Source organism: Monodelphis domestica, chromosome 3 (assembly GCF_027887165.1).
Source record: "Monodelphis domestica isolate mMonDom1 chromosome 3, mMonDom1.pri, whole genome shotgun sequence".
NCBI classification, from domain to species: Eukaryota; Metazoa; Chordata; class Mammalia; order Didelphimorphia; family Didelphidae; genus Monodelphis; species Monodelphis domestica.
Window position 1 is genome coordinate 436902763 of NC_077229.1, and position 25896 is coordinate 436928658.

Consider the following 25896-nt stretch of genomic DNA (forward strand, 5'->3'; position numbering starts at 1 on the left):
GAAAAATCACTGTAAAACAGTGCTATTGATAATTATGGTAGTAGTTAATCGCTTGTCTGATGTAGAAATCTTATGTGGAGACAGTTAATTCTTACTTTTAACAGGAGTTCTTCGTGCCTCTAAATGAGGTGCTAACTTCTAGCAAAAATTCTAGGACTAAGCAAAGTTCAGAAGCAAGTTAAAAATAAGAGGTTTCATTTCCAAACTATGAATCCACTGCTACCAACTATATCACAGGATAGTAAGATAAGGAGTTACTTATTATACAAAGATTAATACCTAAAATGACTCAGAAAAAAGTATTAAAAATTTTTTTAATGTTTTGCTTATTGAATATTTTATTGATAATTACTAATTTTATCGAATTAACCATAAAGTTAATTACTTTTCATCTGAGTCAGGCCTACTATACCTTTTATGTTTTACTGTTGTGAATCTTGAAATACTAGTCTGAAGAATCCAAGCAGTGGGTAACTCAAAGGGCAAGAGATACAAAGAACAAAAATGGCATATATAAAGTACTTTACAAACCTTAAAATGCTATGTTTCAATTAACACTAATATTGTTATTATCATTCGTGGAAATGGGCTGGAGAAAGGAGCATAAGGGTTACCCAAGAAATATATGATCAGGAAAAGGAAGTGGGCCAGTTATATAAAAAAAGCGTGACTTGCACAGGTACTCAGGATATGTAAAACCACTAAGATTTTCAGCATATTGAATGTGAGAATACACATGTAAGAAGTACATAGCACGAGGAGGAAATAAAACATAATATGTTATAGTAAATCAAATATCCAACTCAAGGCAAAGCAACAGGCATTATTAAACATCTACTATGTACCAGGAACTGTGCTAGGTACAGGATATAAAGAAAGGCAAAAACAAACAAAAACAGTGCCTTTTCCCAAGGAGTTTCCAGTCAAATAAGAAAAACAAGCAAACAGCAATGTACAAACAAGGTACAGAGAGGATAAATTGGGCATAATCTCAGAAGGTAGGCATTAAAATTAAGGAGGATTATCAAAGACATCTTGCAGAACATAGAATTTTAAGGCCTGAAGGATATAAAAAACAAACAAACAAACAAAAACAGAAGGCAGAGGCAGGGAATGAAAGATGTCTAGCAATAGGGAAACTGCAAGGACTTGGGGGTTAAATTTTCCTGTTTGAGGAATAGTAAGGGAATCACATTGATGAGATCACAGAATCATTAAAGTTTAAAATATTTTACTTCTCTAAAGATTTACACAGGGGCAACTCAGTGGTTCAGTGGATAGAGCCTGAAGATGAGAGGTCCTGGGTTCAAATTTGATCTCGGATAATTCCTAGCTGAATGACGCCGGGCAAGTCACTTAACCCCAGTTGCTTAGCCCTTACCCCTCTTTTGCCTTGGAACCAATAGATTCTGAGACACAAGGTAAGGGTATTAAAGGCGGGGAAGGGACTAGTTGGTCAGAACCTGCCCTTCTCTTGATTTGTCTTTTTGCCTGGTGGGGTTGCATCAAGGGAAGAGGCCTGGGCACAGTGTTCCAGATGAGGTTGATATGTAGCCCCACAAATATCAGTATCTGTTCTTTGCTTCAGCATTTATTCTCTCATTTCTAGTGAAGGAGATTGGAAACAGAGACACAGGAGTGGAGTATGGATTCTAAGACACAAGGTCAGGGTTTTAAAAAATGGTTTGCACACACTCGTTTGATTTTCTCATATCTTAATTTATATAACAACCTTGTGAGTTGTGTAAGGAAAGCATCTTTATTACCACATTGCAGATGAGAAAACAGGCTTGGAGAAGTTGGGTCCCTCACTTAAAGTCACTGAGTCTGTTACTGGCAGTGGTTTGTAGCTTCTCAGTCAGACTTTTTCCACTACCATCCATGTGGCTGTCAAATTCTTAGAATAACATAAAATGTATTGAGCACTAAAACTGAGCATAATTGAATATTGAATCTTCAATAATATTCTGAAAAGTCATTTTTATTTCAGGACTTTGCAGGATATGAGAATGTTCACGAAGAGATAAAGTTGTTTCCTACAACTAGCATTTAATAGATCTATAAAAATCCTAATCATTTGAACTTACTGATATTTTTAGATTGTGACTAAATGGGAGTATAATGTGTATAGAAGTGTTTGGGCTTCTGAGGAAAGAAGCTAAATTAAACTTATCAAAATTGTATCATTTGGGGTATTCCAAAAATGTGCTTAATCCCTGTGTTTAAGGAAAGAGGTTATCCTGTAGGAGGATCAATTTTCTAGTTTCTTCAAAACAGCTGTATTTTGATAACTGGCTACCTTATTTTTTTTAATTGGTTTATTTGTCTTCTATTACATTTTGGCTTCCTTAGAATGCATATTCTTTTTATTTTCTCTTCTACCAACAACAAATAAGGGTGTGGGAGACTAATTATCAGCATCATCAGACAATATTTATTCAGGCATATATGTGGTTTCCCAATCTATGAATTAAATTAATACAACCTGCAAAAAATTGGTGTGGAAAAAATTCTTATCAGCTTAGCACTTTGCAAACCTGAAGGTACTATTTAAATGTTAGCTATTATTGTTGTTGTTGTTGTAATTATTATTATAATTCATTCATGCTTAAATTGGTCAGCAAACATTTATTAAGCATTTGCCTAGTGTCAGGCCTGGGCCAAGTATGGGGGATACAGAAACAAGCAAAAAGACTCTCTGCCCTCAAAGAACTTATGTTTCTGTCAACCACAAAGAAACCAGACACAATTTTGATTTGTGATTCATTATGTTTAAAAGGTTGCAAAAGAGGGGAACCCTAACAGGGTCTTAGGATACAGGCTAAAGTGAATGCTTGGTAAATCTGGACACCATCTGGAGGCTGAGGAGTAGTTTGGAGAAAGAACTCAAACAGAAATAATCCTCACACATGTCCTTATCACCATCATCACAGAGAACTTACTCAGCACCTTTTGGCAGGTTATACTATCTCACTCATTGTTTAGTCATTTTCAGTCATGTCCGACTCTTCATGACCCTATTTGGGGACTTCTTAGCAAAGATATTGAGTAGTTTACTATTTCCTTCTCTAGTTCATTTTATAGGTGAAGAAACTGAGGCAAACTGGTTTAAGTGACTTGTCCAAGGACATAATAAGTGTCTGAGGCCAGATTTGAACTCAGGAAGATGAATCTTCCAGATTCCAGAACTGGTCCTCTATCTACTTTACCACTTAACTGTCCTGCTACCTCATTTAGGGAGCAGCAATATCAGACTTAAGTCTCACTGAAGTAGCCCTTATGATCCTTGGTGCCCATTAGAAAGAGATCCATTTTAAATCTCCACTCAGAAGAGTAGGAGAGAGTAGCCAGCTCTACTTAAGGTTAAAGGCAATTAACAGGACCCAAGAGAAAGAACCCTTTTGTGGGAAAAAGAGTAAGGTCCAAGTAGAGAACTAAGGAAGTAAATGGGCCCTGTCAACCCACTGGTTTAAGTCAGAATTCACAAGATAACCATATCGAAGGCGTATTTTGGAGGCAAGAATTCCTAGGAATTGTCTAAAGCTGAGAAAGTTACCAAAGAATGAAGAAATGCAAAAGTAGGTTTCAATGAGATGACAATTGGCCTGGGAATCAGCCTACCTGCTCCCCAGCAGTAGTCCAGCTGCATGACTTTCTTGTATCTTTATGGAACAAAACAGTTTCCTCTGGTGAAATAGATGGCCATCCCTGTGAGAAATACCATCTCTGGGTTCAGAATTTATACCCAGTAAGAGCCACTGAGAGTAAATCATTTGGTGGTAACAACAACAGTAATAAGATTATTTATTGTTGTTGTTGTTGTTTAGCATTATTTGTTATTATCAGCATGCCTAAATTTTGCAAAGTGCTTTATATATGTTTTCTCATTTGATCCTATTGACTCTTGGGAACACATTCAGAGAGCAAGAAAAATTAAAGGGGCTCTAGAGGGCCATAAAAAGAAGAATATCCATTAAAAATTTCACTTTCTCCCCTTTGAAAGGCAAGGTCTATCCTTGCTCAAACTGAAGATCCCACAGGAAATGACAGCTCTATGGCTTAGAAAGTAGAAAGAAGGTAAAATGAGTCTAAACTCTAAAGCTTAGATCCTCCTTCTCTCCCTAGGTCTCTAGTTCCTCCCCTCAGTGGCAGTGGTTCCTTCCCTTTGTTCAAATTCCCCCATGGATCTATTACAGTGGGAAGGCTCTATCACTATCTCCTGCCTAGTCCCCAAGGCTATTGCCAAGATTAATGACATGATACCTGAAATGCTTTGTGTTCCTTGGAGAAAGGTACTGCATGGTTATTTCTCTCTTAAGTGTGGTCCTCTGAAACATTTTCCCAACAGACCTGTCACTTGCTTTAAAGCAAAACAGAGTTGATAAACTCTACAGCCCACCCAGCCCTGGGAACTCAGAGCTTTAAGGAGAGATTGATAAGTGGAGGACTCTCTGAATGGCTAGGGGCACTGAAAACTAGGTGTTGCTGACTTAAGCAGTGTATAGTGGTATCTGAGAGAACCTGAGGAAAAGAGGACTAAGTCATATAGTGGATATTGCAGCAAGAGGTATCTAGTCACCTATAAACACTACATTCAAGATCTGAAGTTTCATGAGAATGGAGACTCATTCCACTGAGGTCCCCCAGTTTCTAATGTTTTCCCCTTTCAAAATACTTTCATCCATTCTTCATCTTTTTTGTACCTAGTTGTCTGTCCTATTAGAATATATAATCCTTGAAAGTAAGAACTAGTTTTTGCCTTTTTTTTTTATCCAAGGCTCTTAGCCCAGTTCCTGGCACACAGTAGGTACTTAACAAAGGATTGTTGGCTGGCCAATTCAGAAGGCAAATCCTCCATAGATTTATGGTCTTTGGAAACTGTTAGGACTAAAAAATTCCTTACCATGAAGTTGGCCTGATGATGACCCTCTCCACATTTAGCTAGGCAGAATGTTCAACCTACAATTCATCCACTGGGTCTGTTTTCAAAGTCTTTCTAGTTGAATCAGATTTGACATAATTTACAGTTTGCTGGGATAGGCTTCAAAAATCCAGCTTCATCACCATCACATTAGATTGTAAGCTCCTCTTATACCTCTCATCCCCAGTGCTTAGTACTGTGCCTGGCATGTAGAAGGCACTTAATCCATGTCATTTTTAACATAATAAATGCTTGCGGCACAATGAAAACACCATAGCATGTTCTCAATCAATATTTTACTGACATTTTGATCCCAAAAAGCTCATGAAGATCTAGAGTGGACCCATCTAACCACCTTCTACATACAGCTGATTCTTCCCATGCTGGGTTTATAGGGCATTACATACCTCATTTAGAGAGGGAGAGTGAGGGACTGGATAGAATTCTAGGCTAAGAGTCAGGAAACCAGACTCTAGTCATAGATTGCCACTAACAAATTCCTCTTGTTAGCCTCATATTCCTCCCCTGTAAAAAGAAGAAGGATGCAATGACCAAGGACAATTCTGAGTGACTCATGAGAAAGAGCACTATCCACATCCAGAGAAAGAACTGTGGGAGCAGAAACACAGAAGAAAAACAACTGCTTGATCACATCGGTTGATGGAAACACGATTAGGGATGTAGACCCTAAACGATCACCCTAATGCAATTATCAATAATAGGGAAATAGGTCTTGATCAATGACATGTAAAACCCAGTGGAATTTTGTGTTGGCTACAGGAGGGGGTATGAGATTAGGGGAGGGAAAGAACATGAATCATGTAACCGTGGAAAAATATTCTTAATTAATTAATTTTTTAAAAATAGATGCAATAAAGAAAAAAATAGAGGAGAGGCATCATGGATAAACTGGCATTGGAATAATGAGGACCTAGGTCTGACACTAGAAGCTATGTAACCTTGCATAAATTATTTAGCCTCTGAGGGTCCTGGTTGCTCTCTATGACCATGTGTTGCAAAGCATGTACACACCTGCAAGTTTCCTCACTAGGAGTTCCTTACAACATAGGAAGTCACACTTCTGAACCATAGCACCTTCTCTCCAAAAAAAGAGGAAAAGTGATTTCTAAGGTCCTTTACTAGCTTCTGGTTTTTAAATATATGTTCCAAACTTGGGGGCATTACCAGAACTGATCAAGAGATTTTGAAAGGTAGAAAGAGAAAGGGCAAAAGTCAGAGCCATTCGGTTGGGGGAAATATGCATGTACGTTCACAAAGAATAGTGCAAAGTCTGTGGCTCCTACTTATTCCTAGGCGACTATGTCATATATAAGCAGCTGGAAACACAAATTGCTCAAAACAAATGAGCATTGCTAATGAGAGACAACTCACTCCAAAATGTGGCAGCAATCATTTGCCTAGAAAGTAAAGGCCACTTCATGGAAACAAGATCAAACAAGTTTCTTGTGTTAGACCAGCTAGCACAGTGCTTTGTGAGTGGTATTTATGTAACCACTCAGTAGGGCAGATGGGTCTGGAAGTTTTCCTTTGGTTTCATTTTTGATGGACAGGAAGCCAGTTTTCACGAGAAAATAAAGGTTACATCTTGAAATGTATTGAAGTGTGCCAGTCACTAAGGCAATGCTGGAATTCCCAGGGGCCAAAAAGAATCCAGAATTACTCTTAATACCACAGATAGGTCTTAAAGTTCTTTCAGTGGGGTGTGGAAGCTGTCTCAGCACCAAATCTGCCTGAGTTGTGACTTGTACAAATCTTGCAAGTTGAGAAAGACTGTGCATCTCTGGAATTTTCTCTGAGCCCAGGAGAAAGGTCAGACTCCAATGTGAGAGGCAAACACATGACCTAGATGGAAGTTTGCAAAGGGCAGAACAATTTAATGTGGTTTAGTTATCTTACTATGTATAGGTACAGACGGTTGAAGGTGAAATCCAGCAGCAGCATCCATGCATGATCTTCCTTTTAAGAGAATCTCTTTTCAAAAGTTAAGAAGATCTGAAATTTTAGATTATTGGCATAAACTCATTGGAACAATCATGAATAGTATTTATAGAGCAACTTAAAGTTTGCAAAGCACTTTATAAAATATTTTCTCATTTGATCCTCAAAACAATTATGGGAGAAAAGTGCTATTATCCCCATTTTGCAGATGAGGAAACTGCTACAGTTTAGTCACTTAAGTGATTTACCCAAGATCAGATTCCTAGTAAATGTGTGAGGCTGGCTATGAACTCAAATCTTCCTAACCCTACTAGATTCCTCAGTTTTTTCATCATCTCTCCTAAGTGAAAAAGAAAACAAAACACTATCTCTAGTGGTACAGTGCATAGAGAGGTGGGTCAGGAGTCAAGAAAATGCCTCTTGAATTCAAATCTGGCCTTAGACATTTACTAGCAATATGACCCCGGGCAAGTCATTTAACCCTGTTTGCCTTAGTTTCCTTACCTGTAAAATGAACTGGAGAAAACAATGGAAAACTACTTTAGTATCCCAGTCAAGAAAACCCCAAATGGGATCATGAAGAGTCAAACAAGACTAAAACAACTAAACAATAACAACCATCTCTGCAATTTACAAGTTGTTTAGAGCACCGAGTTTAAGTGACTTGATCAGAATCACAGTCAGTGTGTCTCAAATCAGGACTTGCACCCAAACCTCTAACTATTATACCACATTTCCTCTCAGTTTCCTTGTTGTGAACTTCTACATATGTGTGTGTATGCTATAACATGCCAGCCACCTCCAGATTGAAGATGATGAATTCCAAGAGCTGGTTGAAGTATATTTTCTTCTTTTTCTTTCTTTTCTTTTTACCCCCTACATGGCTAAAGTGGGAATTTGTGTTGGATGACTATACATATTTGACACAGTTTTTTGTTTTCCTTACTTTCTCAATGGCTGGGGGAGGGGATGAAGAAGGGAGAGAATTCAGAACTGAAAATAAATTCTTCTAAAACTATGTCAGTTTAGAGATTTCCTTTACCACTAGAATACATTCCTACATTCTAGTTCCATACTACTAGTGGAGTGACCCCATGTTACATACTATAAAAGAAGAGAAAAACATTGGACATTGGGAGGGGGGAAGTACCAGGGTCAGAAAATCTGGGTTCTAGTTCAAGTCTTGCCATTAATTTATAATATGATCTCAGGCAATTTATAAGCCCTCTAAGACTCAGTTTCCTCATCTTTAAAACAAGAAGTGAGATGATGGTTTCTAAGGTCCCTTCTAGAACAAATATCCTGGGCTCTATGAATTTGCTGAGGCAATAGAAATTGAAGCTCTCTTGGGCCATTCTGGCAGGAGTGGAGTCAGACTCAGACTAATCTGAACTCCATAACCCTTTCCATGGAAAACAAGAGTTTGAGAAGTATGAAATTAGAGTGATTCTTCCCTTGTGGGTCAAAAAGGTATGAGCATCATGAGAGGCAGTGATCCCTTTCCATATGATACTTGGGAAGGGAAAGATGCTTGAGAATTGCTCAAACCATATACCACTGCACAGGAGGGCAAGGGTAATTCTTTGTAATTATCTCTGAAATCTCTTCCTACTTTTAGGATCCTCCTCAACTTTACCACATCAAACTCTCAGGGAGTTTATACCTAATCTTTGTTTAGCACAGGGAAATACTCGAATCCGGAAATTTCTATAAAATCAACATTTATTATTTTAATGTTAACAGGAAATCTATCTATGACAGTGAACTCAAATGGTAGGCAGCTGTGGTATGGCAGTCACAAGATACAATTCCTGCCTCCAGAGTTAGCAGAAGGAAAGTAATTAGATGAAGAATCCAAATTAGATCCAGTTTTCGGAAACCTTGCTGAATGAAACAGACACAAAGCAAAGGAAATCAAGCCAGATAAAAGTTCTCTAGTCCCCAGTGAGCAAATTCTGATCATTTGAAAAGGCAAACAGACTTTCCCTTACCCTAAATCCTGGTTCTTAGATTAACATTGGCAACTTTCAACTCATCTAATGACCCCTGTGATGGAAAAATGAGTCTTTGCAACTTTTGTAGTCATGTTTCTCTACTCTTGTGATCATGTGCCATTTGTCCCTGGGTCATGGGATTCTCTATTATAGAGAAAACATACCTTTCACTTGAGTAGATATGGTTATGTGGGAAAGTATGGGTGGAGCACAAAGGTGATTCATCAAGAGACTTCCTCATTAGCTAAATCTTGGTTTAGAGCTCTGGCAAACAAACTCTGTCCAGAGGGTCTATGTAGCCCAAACCCAAATTAGAAGCACAGGAAGAGGAGTATTGTTCAGGGAAAAGGGATGCCATTTGTGATGCAAGTGATTGGCGTTTTCTGCCACAAAAGTCTGAGACCCTGGGTTCCAGTTCCTGCTCATTGCCATTTATTCCCTGATCTACATTAGGCTGGCACTAGAGGTAGCTCAGTGGCACAGTAGATAGAGCCCTGGGCTTGAAGTCAGAAAACTGGTGGTGATATTTAGTTGTTTCAGTTGTGTCTGCATCTCTGTGACCCCATTTAGGATTTTATTGGCAGAGATACTCGAATGGCTTACCATTTCCTTCTCTAGTTCATTTTAGAAATGAGGGAACTGAGGCAAACAAGATTAAATGACTGGCTCAGGTTCACATAGTAAGTGCCTGAATCCAGATTTGAACTCAGGTCTTCTTGACTTAAGGCCCAGTGCTCTATCCACTATCACCTCAAAGTCAGGAAGACTTCAGTTCAAATCTGGCTTCAGATACTTGCTGTGTGACCTTTGACAAATCATTTAACCTGTTATTGTCTCAGTTTCTTCTATAAAAGGGAGGTAATAGAGAGAGCCAGGTGGCTCAGTGGATTGAGACCCAGGCCCAGAAAGGGGAGGTCCTGGGTTCATATCTGACCTCAGACACTTCCTAGCTATGTGACCCTGGGCAAGTGACTTAATCCCAATTGCCTAGCCTTCTACTCTTCTGCCCTGGAATCAATACACAGTATTGACTCTAAGATTGGAAGTAAAGGTTTTTTTAAAAGAAAAAAAATGGGAATAATAAAGCACCTACCTCCCAGGGTTGTTGTGAGCATCAAATATTGACAATATTTGTAAAGCTCTTAGCCCAATGCCTGGGACGTAGTAAATGCTATATAGATTCTAATAAATGTTATTACTGGGCAAGTCACTTAATTTTTCTGAGCCTTAGTTTTCTAACATATGCAAGCACATATAAATTGGTGATTAATATGGTGAGTGCCTCCATGTGATAGCATGTGGCACTCATCACACATACACCCAGAGCCAGAGACTAGAGACAAGAAGACTGATGAGAAAGCTATTTCAATAGCCAGGTGAGAAGAGAGGAGGATCTGAACCAACATGGTGGCCCTGTGACTAGTGAGAAGGGGACAGATGATGCCTGGCAACAGATTGGCTATAGGGGGTAAGGGAAGGGGAGAAGTTGAGGATAGAACTCAATGACTTAAAAGATAGTGATGTCTAAGATGAGAAAAGAAAAGAGAAGAAGAAAGTGGATCTCGGAGAAGAGAGAATGAATTACATTATGGGCAGGTCATATGGGACACTCTTGTGGTACTTTCATAAAGGTAGTGATATCTAAAAGAGCTGGCCATTAGTATTAGAACTCAGGAGAGAAGTAACAGCAAATAGTGAATACGTATATTTGGGAATCATTGGCACCGAGATAAGAGTTAATGAGACCACCAAGAGTTTAAAAACAAAGTCATTTGTTTGTTGCTGTTCATATATACTCAATTACCTCTCTTTGTCATTTTTTAAAACAAGTTCTAAGATTTTTACCAAGTTTTTGGTATCTTTTCTTTCAAATACTTTGAGGATCTCTACTTCAAAATCGCTTCATCCTCAGTATGGATCTCCTCCGAATATTTACTAATCCAGCTACTCTTATCTTTGTTTTTCATTTTTTTAGAGAACCATTTTAATTTCCTCATATAGCACTTTAGAGGTCTTGTTGTTAAAACCCAAATGAAGTGACTTCACTCTAATGGAAGAACAAACATTTATTGTAAAAAGAAATCTTTATGATCTTTTCCCATTTTTTCCTCTTGTTATTCTGCTTCAAAAAAAAAAGGACACAATGGGTGAAGAAAATGATGCCATTTCTGGACCAATATACCCAAGGGAGAAAGACTTCTTGCAAGATAGTTGAAAAATAGAAAGCAGAAATGCAAGAATGCCCAGAGTTTATCATCAGCATCTTCTTCAGCACAAAGCACGCATCAAAAGAGTTAAAACACTAACTCTGGCCATTGATCACACCTCAAGCTGTGAAAATTGTGTCATAGAACAAAAAATATTTACATGTAATCTGATAGACTTAACTACTCTACAAATTTGAAGGGCTTCAATATTCAGAAACCCTAGCAAATCATTCTGATACCCTGTGTACAAATACATGTACCAATCAGAGCAGAGTTGGCCAAACACCTTTAAATGGGAACAATCTGTTTTTGTGGCTTAATTATTTGGATGACTTCTTCTTCTTCTTCTTCTTCTTCTTCTTCTTCTTCTTCTTCTTCTTCCTTCTTCCTCTTCTTCCTCTTCTTCTTCTTCTTTCTTCCTCTTCTTCCTCTTCTTCCTCTTCTTCCTCTTCTTCTTCTTCTTCCTCTTCTTCTTCTTCTTTCTTCCTCTTCTTCCTCTTCTTCCTCTTCTTCCTCTTCTTCTTCTTCTTCCTCTTCTTCTTCTTCTTTCTTCCTCTTCTTCCTCTTCTTCCTCTTCTTCCTCTTCTTCTTCTTCCTCTTCTTCTTCTTCTTCTTCTTCTTCTTCTTCTTCTTCTTCTTCTTCTTCTTCTTCTTCTTCTTCTTCTTCTTCTTCTTCTTCTTCTTCTTCTTCTTCTTCCTCTTCTTCCTCTTCTTCCTCTTCTTCCTCTTCTTCTTCTTCTTTCTTCCTCTTCTTCCTCTTCTTCCTCTTCTTCTTCTTCTTTCTTCCTCTTCTTCCTCTTCTTCTTCTTCCTCTTCTTCTTCTTCTTCTTCTTCTTCTTCTTCTTCTTCTTCTTCTTCTTCTTCTTCTTCTTCTTCTTCTTCTTCTTCTTCTTCTTCTTCTTCTTCTTCTTCTTCTTCTTCTTCTTCTTCTTCTTCTTCTTCTTCTTCTTCTTCTTCTTCTTCTTCTTCTTCTTCTTCTTCTTTCTTTTTCTTCTTCTTCACCCTTACCTTCTGTCTTGGAGTCAATACTGTGTATTGGCTCCAAGGCAGAAGAGTGGTAAGGGCTAAGCAATGGGGGTCAAGTAACTTGCCCAGGGTCACATGGCTAGGAAGTGTCTGAAGCCAGATTTGAACCACTCAGGACCTCCCGTCTCTAGGCCTGGCTCTCAATCCACCAAGTCACCCAGCTGCCCCCTGGATGACTTCTTAAAACACTGACTGGTAAATTCTTCTTTCAGTGACTATGGAGTTGCCCCACTTGAACATCATCAGAAAGTCAAACATGTCTAAGGAGGCTGGTTATATTTGTATCCCTGTGGACATATGTTTTGCTCTTTGCCTCTCTCTTATATAAATAATGTACTTTTAAACCATGTTTGTATATAACAAAACTAATGAAGCAATTCAGCTTTTGTCTTTGCATATACTTGGAGCCTGGTACAAAGTCTGGCACACAGGAATGTGATGAATTCAGTTCAACAAGGTGATTTCCATCTAGATCTTTACCAACTTTCTACCTAGATACGGTCTAACTTTCTTGTATTTATCGAACATGGCCAGTGAGACCAGATCAGGATTATTACCCACCCTGTCCTCTCTTAGAAAAAAATGTTCTGTTAGCTTTATTGGAAGTTGTGTTCGCATGAGAAGAATGAGATTAAATTTCAAAAGGGTTTGGAGGTTCTGGTATTTTCCAATGCATGTTCTCCAGTTCCATCCCGGGACCTGATCTGGGACTACACCAACCTTGGAGCCTGGGAGAATCAAAGCTTGCTCAGTAGGAACACTTCCTTCAGTCACCCCAGGGACAGTCCTAGATGGAATGTTTGGAAAACTCTGGAGTCCAACATGAACCTGTAGAACCCTATTCTAATTGGAAACTTATTCTGAGAATCAATTCCAGCAGGGGGTAGAGGAGAGGAAAGTAACTGAAGCCCAGAATTTGGTCAATGAGGCCAGAGGGACTGAGGAATAGCACGCACACATCCACCCCTCAAAGGCCACCAGTGAGGGACTTTTTAAAGGTCTTCGGAATGGTTTTGCATTCTTTAGTGCTAATCTTTCCCAACCAAGTTGAATCCAAAATGAATTCCAGATAAAACAAGTTAACTTGGTCCTGTTTCCTTTAATTGACACACATCCTTCTTTGATTTAGATGAATTAGGTGATAACTTCTTTTTTTCTGCTTGATAAGTGGTGTTTACATCTTAGTGTATATTTTCAGAAGTACTTATTTTGGTTATTGAGCACTGATGATCCCCATGAAAATTCCTACTTAAAGGTAAGTAGGAACTTTTAGAATTCTTTCTCTTGGTAATTCCCAAATCTGTGTAAAAATAGCTTTAGGGGCAGCCAGGTGGCTCAGTGGATAGAGAGCCAAGACTGGAGTAGGAAAGATTGGGTTCAAATTTGACCTCATTCCTAGTTGTATGACCCTGGGCAAGTCACTTAACCCCAACTGCCTAATCTTTATTGCTCTTCTGCCTTGGAACTAATACTTTTATTGATTCTACGTCATAGAAGGTAAGGCCTTTTTTTAAAGTACTTTACCTAGCACACAGTAGGCACCATATAAATGCTTATTCCCTTCCCATTATTAATATCTCTATTTTATAGTTTAGGTAACTGAGGCACACAGAAATTAAATGCTTTGCCCAGGTCACACAGCTAGTGTCTGCAACCAGTTTTGAATTTAGGTCTTCCTAACTCTATAGCTCACACTCTATCCACTTTACCCTTTAGCTGCTTTTTGCTTCACAAAAGTGAAAACAGCCAGTCCCTGCCCTCAAGGAACTTACATTCACATGATGCCACTCCCCCTCCCCCCCCCACACACACCTTCTGCTCCTTTGAGTTCTGCCCTCTCTCCCAGTTTTCTGAATTTGACTAGAGCACGGGTCACAGTATTTTCTTTAGAATTCCTTTGATTCCTTTTAGGGAATCCTTTAACTTATTATGAAGCCTTTATACTTAATATGACAGAAAAAAATCAGAAAGCAGGTTTCCATTGAGATATAAATGGAGAGAATGTGACTCTTGGGGGGGGGGGGGAGAAGGAACACTGCTGAGACTGGAACAAAAAGGACAGGTATGGAGGTACTGAAAACAAAGTCCACTATTTGATCTAGAGTTGGTTCTTACTTGAGTTTTTGCCCTGATTTGTCCACTCAATAATAGGTTCATATAGGACCAAAGGATTGTAGACTTAGCCCTAAGAGAGCTTTTAGAAGACAGGAGGAAAGCATTTATTAAGCATTTACTCTGTGCCAGGAAGCATGCTGAGTTTTATATATATTATCTCACCTAGAGGTTATCTAGTTCAGCTTCTGCATTTAACAGTTGAAGAAACTGAGACCCAAAGAGTAAAACAGCCCCCCCCCCAAGGCCACATAGATGTTAAGCAGCAGATATGGTATTTGAACTGAGGTGCTCTGTCTCCATATTAAATATTCTTTACCACACACCATAGGAAGATATGCAGCTGAGAGCATTCAAGTGGCCCTGGGGAAAATACAAAGAATTCAGGAGTCCTGTCCTCACTTCCCTACCTATTAATGGAAGAGGTAGAACTCCCTGATTCCAAAGATCCCTTCCACTCTAATCCTTAGGAAATCATTGCAAACTTCCTCTCATTTAGAGGAAAGCTAAAAATCAAAACAACTCTGAGGTGCCACCCTACACCTAGCAGAGTGGCCAATATGACAGTAAAGGAAAATAATACATGTTGGAGGAGATGTGGCAAAACGGAGGCACTAAAACACTGCTGGTGGAGTTATGAATTGATCTGACCATTCTGGAAGGCAGTTTGGAATTATGCCCAAAGGGCTTTAAAAGAATGCATGTCCTTTGATCCAGCAATACCATTACTAGGTTTGTATCCCAAAGAGATTTTTTTTTAATGGGAAAAGTTATGTTTGTCCAAAAATATTTATAGCTGCATTTTTTGTGGTGGCAAAAAATTGGAAAATGAGGGGGTGTCCCTCGATTGGGGAATGGCTGAACAAATTGCGCTATCTGATGGAGATGGAATACTGTTCTGCTATGAGAAATGACAAACTGCTTGATTTCTATAAGAACTAGAAAGACCTCCATGAACTAATGTGGAGTGAAATGAGCAGAACCAGGAGAACATTGTACATAGTAACTGAAACATTGTGGGATGATCAGATGTGATTGATGGCTACTAAAAGCAATGCAATGATCCAGGAAAACTCTGAGAGACTTATGAGAAAGAATACTATACACATCTAGAGAAAGAACTGTGGGAGTAGAAATCCAGAAGATACACATGATTTATCACTTATTTATATGGGTATATGATTTGGGGTTTTGGTTTTAAAAGATTACTACAATAAAAGGATTATATGGAAATAGAACTTGAGTGAAAATATATGTAAAACCCAGTGAAATTGCTTGTCAACTCTGGGAGAGGGGAGGGAAGAAAGGAGGGAGACAACAAGAATCATGTACCATGGAAAAAACTAAAATAGATAAGACTCAGCTTAAAAAAAAAAAAGGTTAGTGCTAATAATGAGTGCTCCAAATAAGGTAGTTGGAACTAGAGATGGCAGAATTTGATCTCCAAGAACCAGATTCATGTGACTCTTTAAGGAGGTACTCTGTAACTAGTGTCAGCAACATCACTCCTTATTTATTTACTCTTTTCTCCTTGCAAAAATACTATCAACATTCAATCAAGTCTCAAGGAAAGGGGTCAGAAAACAAGTGGTTTGGACTGCCCAAGCTAAACAATCCCCTGGAACTATTCTCCTTCTGGAAGAACCAAGTTCACCCAATGTCCTAAGTTACAGTCACCACAAGGAAAAATTAACATCTTCTTGAAATTAGTTGAGTCCATTCCATTGAAATACCATGATCCAGGAGTTCTCATCTCTGCCTGCTCTTGAAAAAAGGCAAGTTACTCTAGTTCATTTAGCTCCCACTGTTTCAAAAACAAAAACCTCAAGCCAACAGTATCTATTTTGAGACATACTTTGTTTCCCCACTGGGCTGAATTCCCTAAAATATAAGGTTGAGTTTTTTTTTTTTTTAACTCAATATAAGGTTGAGTTTTAAAAAAACTCAGAAGACTGGTTTAAGGGATTTGAGGGGAAAAAAACTATATGCCATCAAAATGCTATTTCTTTTAAAGACGTCCTTAAGCCAGAGATTTCAGCAAGGTTGAATAGATATTTTCTTGATATCCAAATGAGACCCAAATCCATTTGGGGGGAGGGGGAACTATCCACCTAAGTACTCATCAAATGACATTTTCCCATGAAAAGGGCACTTTGAACAAATCATTCCATTTCCTATGCCTTTCGTGATTGTCTCTTGAAAACTCCAAGAAGCCTTTTCATGATAGGGCTATCTGGCAATCTAAAACGATTGTGAGACCCTAACAGAGGATTAGAGTTACATCATAACAAAGAGCAGAATTGGGGTAAACAAGGATAAAGGTCCTCTCCACTCTGTGGGATATGTTTATCTGCGAGAACGCTGGCTCTTTCACATAGATCATTGGTCTCCAAAGAGAGGTGAATGCAGTCTAAAGGGCACATAAAATGATTGATCCACTGGAGTATTGGCTTCTACTTGTATTTTTGTACAATTATAGATAGATAGAGAGAGAGAGAGAGAGAGAGAGAGAGAGAGAGAGAGAGAGAGAGAGAGATGGGTGGATGGATGAATGGATGGATAGATAGATAGATAGATAGATAGACAAACAGATAGATAGATAGATAGATAGATAGATAGATAGATAGATAGATAGATAGATAGATAGATAAAAAGTTGGTAGATTGATTGATAGATCTACATGGTTGGTAGCTTTCTATATAAATATTGCTGGCCTGAATGTGCCATGGATCATCAGATATTTGATCTAGAATCTGAGAAGTCCCAAGGGAGACTGAAATTTCCACATTTGTGAAGAGTAAGAGGGAGATCGCCCACCTATATCACCAATAGTCTAATGGGAGAAACAGAACTGAAGTGAACTGAGTAAAATCACTTTCATTCTCCTATCTCCAAGAGAGCTATCAGGCTAGAATGCTATCTACATCAAATGTCTCTCTTTTAAGGGGTCAGAATAAAAGTTCCTTTCCTTGGAGGAAAGGGGAGGGTTAACAGCTTTCTCTCACCAATTTAGATTCCTCCCACCAAATGCTGATTATACAAAGTACAATCATAGATAGCTACTATACTTCCTTATCAAAATAAACACTAAACACAAATCAGAGAAGTTATATAGATTAGAGTGAATGAATGAATCCACCAGAGTAATGAGCTCTTTGTAGTGAGATAAGATTTCAGCTCCAAGATCTCACAAGGGAGAGAAAATATGCTCTTTATAGTCTCTGGGATCACAGGCACTAGAAATCAAGGGCCATATGAAGGAGGGGACTGGATTCTCTGTATGTCTGAAGTATCTTACAGATATAAATTCATATCTACATACTTAAAATATGGAAATGAAATTCTCCACACTGGGGAAAAAATCCATATGAAGAATCTCCAGGGAGTTAGAGGCTACTGTTTTAGCTACCCAAGATATCTTATCTGTCATCTCTCCTCTCATGAAAATGGGATGTTTAGAATGCTTGGCTTAGAAGGAAAGATGAGAAATGTATCTTCCTCTTTTAATGGAATGGTAGGGAACTATGGGTGTGAAATATTGCATATTCTGTCAGGCACTGTCAATACATCAGTTGGTTTTACAGAACATATTTTTAATCATCTTTATTAGGAGGGAAGACTTTCCTGAAAAGGAACACAGAATATATTTGAAAATGAAAAATGTAGTGTAAAAGCAAAAAACATCAATTTTGAAAAATAAATAGAAAAAAAGTAATGTTTAGAATGGGAACTGACTAAATTTCATAAAGATTTTCATAAGTGCATTGGGGTGAGTGATTGACTTAGAGTTAAGAAGACATGGGTTCAAATTCTGCCTTGGACATTTGGATTCTTAGGTAAGAATATACCATTTTGGCATGCATGCTGCTGCCTCAGGAAAAGAAAGGACTTGAAGCCTTGTATGAACTTTATCATGGAAGGTTTGTGCATTTTGGTGTCCTGCTGCATTTTAATGCTTTCTTTGGCCAGGTAGCAAAAGCGAGTTAGTTCATGATGCTAAAGTTGCAAATTCTTCAGTCTCTGTGCGTGTAAGCTGCCCTCTGTTCTATGGCTATGGGCTACATGGATAATTGCAGTCAGGCAGCTTAAAATGCCTGTTATTTCAAAGGAAAATTGGTAAGGAATGAAGATAAATAGGTTCAAACTCAGTACTATTAAAAGGGAAAAAAAGCCTAAACTGTTCATTAAAATAACCAGAACCTGGCCCCAGAGATAAGAAAACTATGAGTGTGAAACAACGCACATGCTGTCAGACTCACTTGATGTGTTTCTTTTTTCTTTTTCTTTGTTCTTTGTTATTAATGATGGCTCTCTGGAGGAGAGGTGGGATATATTAGTAAATAAAGGTAATATGAAAGTGAAAGATTTGATCAAAAAAGGTTTGAAAAACACACGGCATATTGATAGTTTTACATGCTAAAAGAGAGGAGTTATTATCAGGGATAATAATGTCTCTAACATCCCAGGTTCCATGTTGATCAACTTAAGAGCAGAGAATTTAGCACAGAACTTTAGAGAGCATCTATTCCAATCCCTTCCCTTTACAGACGAGGAAACTAAACCTCAGGGAGCTGATGTAACTTAGCCTGGATCAAACATGTAGCAAATACCAAAGCTGGATTGGAACTCGGGTCCCCTGATGTCAGATCCAAGATTCTTTTCACTAAACATCTGACCGTGCATATAACTCAGTGATTCCAATAGAACCTAGTGCCAACTTCCAAGAAGTTGATATTTTTTAAATGTTGAATAAACAAAAGGATGGTTGGATTTTCTAATTTTTAAAAACTCATCTTCTGTCTTAGAACTGATACTAAGTATTGTTTCCAAGTCTCTTGAGATTAAAGCAATTAAAGTTAAAAGTTAAAGCTATGCCCAAGGTTGCATAGCTATTGTCTGAGGTTATATTTGAACCCAGCATCTCCCATTCCAGTCCTGGTTCTCTACTCACTGAGTCACCTAACTGCCCTAATGATGAATTTTTTTAAAGTCTCATTATTACACATTTCATAGGTTATTAGACATATTCTCTAACTGTCAAGATCTATGGAGAGAAGATAGGCACATGTCAAGCATTAAGCAAATTCTGAGACAGAAGAGCACTTAGTTCCCACGTGCGATCTAATAGACAGGTCCAGCTTGGAAGAAGAATTAGTGCAAACTAAAAAGGCAGGCCAAGTTGGACTAGCACTAAAACCCAGTGGGTGGAGATAAGTGGGAAAGCGGTTGTTGCTGTCTGGACTCAGAACCAAGGAAACAGGATCAGAGCAGGAAGCCAAGATGTAGACACTTCAAAGTTGACAGTTCATCTGACTCAATCCGAATGCCTAAAGCTTTAGTGCTTTGACTTCAATTAGGTGCATTCCCAGGAAGTTTGGTCACTTTTATGTGACCCAGGCTGAGGTCTACCCAACTTTATTCTGTCTCAGCCACCACCCCTGGGCAGTAAGACTTTCCCCCATCTCTCCTCCTAACCGTAGGAGTATGAGTTGGTGGAATGGGACTGGTGGGATAGTCTACTGATTCTGGTGTGTATACCTTGTGTACTGGCTCCCACACCTCATCTGGGAGCCTGTAAAGGCATATTTGTGGATTTAATGTTCCTGCAATTCTTGAGGGTGATAGAGAGCCTCAAACATTGCAGAAATCCTTGGGAGTATACCTCTCAGTTAACAATGATGAGCTTCACAGCAAAATGTATTATCCAGTTCATATTCTGATTGTGTTGACCCATTTTCTTTCTTTGATTAAAAATAAAAACCTTACCTTCCATCTTAGAATCAGTACTGTGTGTTGATTCCAAAGCAAAACAGTGGTATGGTCTAGGCAATGGGGGTTAAATGACTTGTCCAGGGTCACATAGCTAGGGAGTATCTGAGATTAGATTTGAACCCTATTTCTAGGCCTGGCTCTCTATCCACTGCCCCTAAGTAGACCCATTTTCAACACACTGAATTGTGAAAATCTGAGGCAAGGTCAAGAGGCCAGCTTATATGGGAATTGCCAATAGCTGAGGTAATAAAATGGATGGAGAGGGCAATCCCAGCTAGTAGGCTACTGGACTGAATTACAGAATGCCTAGGGATTTATATATTTTCTACCAACTTCTGAGAAAAATTATTGGTGTAAAAATTATAACATGAAAGACATGCTTTTTAGCTATTTGTAGAATACATTATTAATCTTGGACACCTCCAACTCTTCCAGGTCATTGATTGTAGGAAGAGTAACGCATGAGATGAGAAAAGAGAAAAAGAGAAAATAGATGGAAACCAGGGCAGACTGAATTATTATAACAGAATTATGAATCAGTAGTGTGTCCCAGTAGTTCTGTTGGTAGCTGTTTCCCTCATAGGAGTGCAAAGAACAAGAACATCTATTGCCATTGGCTCCTCACTTTCCCCTCAGGGACTAATGCATGGAGAAAAACCAATGGGAATTATCCACCAGGTTGATCCAGAACTTGACCCATACATACTCTTTTCACATTGATAGCAACACAGAAAACACTTTGCCATATTGTGCTTGCAAAGTGAAGGGCTGTGAGATGAACTGAAAACCCTGAAAGGAGATAAAATGAGTGGGAAGGATTTGGTATTAGATTTTAAGACTGGAAGAACAATCTATACAGCTATGGACCAAGGGTGCCAACATAGGGGAAGAAGTACATTATCTCATTCTGCAGATCTGCCACCTCTAAGCCAGGATCTTCTAGGCTACTTTCTATCATCCAGTAGTAGCTACCCTACTGATATTGGGAATTTTCATACTCTTTGGGAAATAATTTACTCAACAACTGGTCATCCTGTACCACCTCACACCTAGCAGATTGGCTAATGTGTTAGAAAGGGAAAATGATCAGGGGGGGTAGGGGGGAGGAAAAGAAAATGATCTATGTCTTTAATGAATAATGCTTGGAAATGATCAAATAAAATATAACTTAAAAAAAAAGAAAGGGAAAATGATAAATATTGGAGAGGATGGAGCAAAATTGGGACACTAATGCATTGTTAGTGGAGCTGTGAACTGATCCAATCATTCTGGAGGGCAATTTGGAACTATGCCCAAAGGGCTTTAAAACTGTGCATACCCTTTGATCCAACAATAGCACTACTACCTCTGTACATTAGAAAATGAAGGAATTAAACTCTATAAGGTCCTTTCAATGCTGACATTTCAAAGTTTTTTCTCTGATGCACATCCTTTAGGCCCCTCACACTTAGATCAAATGGGCAGAGAATGGAAATTAAATGCACATCTTGCCATTTATATTTGTTGTTAGTAGTTCTTGGGGGGAAAAGTTTGGTGGAAGAGGGGGATATGATTGATGGATAATGATAGAATGAGGTTGTTATGGTCTTCTGAATTCCTTTGGCCCCCCATTGAGAGCAAATGGTTATTTCAATGAGTCCTCCTCACCCCAAGCAACTAATGAACATAAGAGTAGCATTTCAGGATGGAGATGAATGAGTTAGCTTTGGCTATTCTCATCTTACATGCAAAATCATCATGCCATCTCTTTCTTCTGGCTCCTCACTTGAGGCACTATAGAAAAAAAATTTTTTTTTCAAAACTCTTATCTTCTTTCCCAGGGACAATTCTAGAACAGAAGGGCAAGGTCTAGGCAAATGGGGTTAAGTGACTTGTCTAGGGTCACAAAGCTGGGAAATGCCTGAGGCTAGATTTGAACCTAGAACCTAGATCCTCACAACTCTAGATCTACTGTCCCACTAAGCTGCCTCTACTACCACAGCAATTAAATAAATATTAATGTGAAGTAGAGAGTGAAAGGTTTTGGAGGACCATTTCCCCTGTCTAATCCTTCACAGCAATAAATCAATGGAAAGCATTGGAAAAGATATTTTTACATTTTTTCCATGAAACATTACCAGAAGTCCTTATTGAAAAAAAAATGATTGTTATGATAGTTAGCAAATAATCCTTTTTTTTATTTTTGCTGATGCCAGGAAATGCAAAAAATTCAGAACACCTTACAAAATGGAATCAACAGAGACTTAGTTGCCGCTTTTTATTTTTTACTTTTTCAGGCATAAGTGATATCTGTCCCCTTTTTTTAAAAGTCCAAGTATTAGAGTAATAATGGTAGAAACTCATAGTTACTCAGTAAACTAGAAAGTAATCAAACTAACATTGCAATGCATATCTTGGCGAATAGTTTCATCTGGCTAGGGTTACTTTTACTTACTCATCCTTCTTTCAGTTTCCAAAATGTTTTCCTGGAATATCTTCATGGGGGGCTAAGGGAGAACTATTTATAATCTATTTATAATCTAGAATAATCCTCATTCTCATACTAAGCACATCCAGTGGCTACTTTCCATAGGCAGGGGAAACCCCCCACCCCCCAACAAAAATGAATTTCAAGTGAATAAGTATATTTTTCAAGAATACAGATTCCAAGGAATACAGAAATCCCAGGGAACTTGGAACCTCTAACACCTTCCATGTCCAAGATCTCAAGTCGGAGGACCCTTTGAATACTTGCAGATAAGCCAAGATTTGATGACAGCCAAGAAATAATGACAGCAGTAGGGAGAGTAATTAAAGCTGACCCTGAAGTTAGAAAAAGAAATCACTGACTTTATGTTGTGAGTGTAGAAATATAGACATTTTGGCTACTGGTAGAAAGTAGGACAAATGTTATCGAGTCCACAGGACCGCATTAAACCCACTTTCAATTCTGGTCTTATTCCAGAATTAATTTACATAGCAACTAGAGGCATTATGGGTGGTTGGAAATACAATGATCTCATTACCCCAATGCCACCCACTTCCATTGCAGTTTTGTTGTAGTCCCTGGGATGATTTTAAGGGGACCCAAACTCCTGACCCAGGGTTATGAAGAGTTAAAAGGAATTCCAAAACATGATTCAGATAAGAATGTAAATCGAAGGAGATGAAAAGTGGGAGGAGGTGAGAAGATGAAAAGTTAGACTTTTCAGATGCTTGGTGTGCTAGTAGTGGACCATTATGAAAAATAAGTTGTAATCCAAGAAATCACTCAACTATGTATATTCTTTAACCCAGCAATATGTCTACTAGACATATAATACAAAAAAAAGTAAATAAGGAAGGAAATTGCATATATATATATACATATATATATATATACATAGCATATTTATAACAGAAATTTTTGTGGTAGCAAAGAACTAAAAACTAAAAGAGTTTCTATCAATTGGGGAATGACTGAACAAATGACAAAATATGAATATAATGGAATATATCATTTCAATCTAAGACATGATGAAAGGGGCCCACATAGTGGTGGATAGTGGAATCCTACAGCTTATGCCTAGGGTCTAAAAAGTGGTGTTTTGTTCATTCTTTCACATCTCTGTCAAGGTGCAGAGTACAATGCTATATAGGAGACTGAGGGAAAGGAGAAATTTAGATGAGGTAATGTCTTTATCATCACAGACTTCATTCTCATCATTCTGTTTTTCCTCCATAGATTTAGTCAACATGACAGAGACATGATGTGACACATTTGGGGTGAAGGGGGTTTATACCTCACAGAGTCTAAATGCATTCTTGAACTAATGGTAAATATGATAGTAATAACTAGCTTATAAGAACATTCAGAAATCAATGGTTTAGACTAATGCAAACTAACCTATCAGGTTTAGAGAACTCTCTCCATATCTGCTACCAATTTGTTGTGTGACAACAAGTGTCATCATACCTTGGTTCTCCTTCCTTTAAACTGGAAAGCATTTGTTCCCACCTATGTCAAATGGAAAGAAGATTGTGTTGGATAATATCTGTGTGGAGTTGTGAGCTCTACCCCCAAAAGACTGCATATCCATACAAGACAGAAGATCCAAGGATTTAGGTCTCAAAAAAAATTTGGAGGACATCAAAGATAGACATAGATACAAGGCAAGTTTTTTGAGGGCAGGAATGTTTTCAGTTTTGTCTTTGTAAACTCAGGGCCTAGCAAATAGTAGTCACTTCATAAATGCTTGTCAATTAATTAGCTGATTGATCCTGACCAACTCCCTCACTTTATAGATAAGGAAACACTAAGTCCCGTAGGAATAAGATATCTCTCCCAGGGTCACAGAGGGAACAAGTGGTAGAAGGGAATATGTGCTCAGATCTGGTGGCTTTAAAGAAATTGCTCATCATTGTGAGATGTAAAATGTATAACTTTGAGTACATTAAATTAGAAAATTTTTGTACAAATAAAGCAAATGTTGCTAAGATTAGAAGGAAAAGCAGAAAATTGGGGGAAATTTTCATAGATAGCCTTTTGGCTAGAGGTTTCATCAAAACATATTAAATGTCAAATCTATGGGAATAACAATCATCCTCAATTGATAAATGGGTAAAAGATATGAACAGATGGAGAAATCAAAGCTATATCTAGGTACATGAAAAAATGGTTCCATTTCACAAAAGGAGTTTGATCTTACCTTCCATTGATCCTAAAGAGCTAAAGAACACTCCAAATTCAGCTGATGTTATAAAACCTGCCTAACACAAATATAGTTTGGGTCTATAGATCATTGATTTATTGTGCAAAAATAGATAAACCATCAAGCTTTTGTGTTTCTGTAAACCATACTTAAAAAAAAAAAGACCTAGTCACTCTTTATTAATCGACCAAAAATGGGCAAGATAGCAGGCACGATTCTTTCCTATGAAGAAAAGCACAATAGCAAAGACCTTTCTGGTGACCTTGCTTATTGCCAGTTGGCCTTCACTGTTGCAGCTGAATTTCACTGAGGCAGACTTTTCTAATCAGGCTGCCTTCTGGGAAATGCCTGCTTTTCCTTTGGAGCATTTGAAACAGAGATGGACTACATTATCCAAATCCACAGTCATTTGAGGAGTCAGGAAACTCTTGCCCTTCTGGTCATATCTGTCATAGCTCACAGTTATTTTATATGGTATCATATCACTGACATTGCAGTAGAGAGAGAAAAAAAAGTCTGAGAACCCTGAAAAACAGCGGCCATTTCTCAACATTCCCTTATTAATGATGTGCTCATACACAAATGGAGCCACCATGCTGCCAGAGAATTTACATGATGTTCTTCAAGTCTGGAATTTACACAGAAGAAGTGTTGATGAGTGACCAAGGGGTGCTTTCCATTATTTTTTTTTAATTAAAGCCATTCCACAGTCAGTTTCAATTGTGGAACATATTTTTGTTATTCACTCACTGTTTCCAGGAAGGAGATAGGCACAAAATGCTCATCAGGGGCATCCCCATAGCTCAGGACTTTAACTTTTCCTTCATTTCAAAATGTATACACTTCTTTTAACCTGATCTTACCCAGATTTGCAAATTCTAAGGGAATGCTCGGTGAAGAATCTAGGACTTCATCTGAGGTATTATACAGTGGAAGGGGGTAGGGAGTGTGAGATGTGTAATCCTGGAGAAAACCTCAACTCCATCCCTACTACTTTGGCCAAGTCATTCAGCTTTTTGGGGCTTCAATTTCCATATCTGTTAAAAGAAAGAATTGGACTAGATGAGGTCCCTTCGTAATCTTTATAGTATTTGTATCTGCTTCTATTTCAAGATCCACTGATTTTATAATGGAAGCTCCTCTAAATCAAAGGTGGCCAATATATGTCTCAGGGCCCCAGTGGCTGCTTTGAGCTTAATGTATTGCAAGCTGTAGAGGGAATAAAAATGGTCATA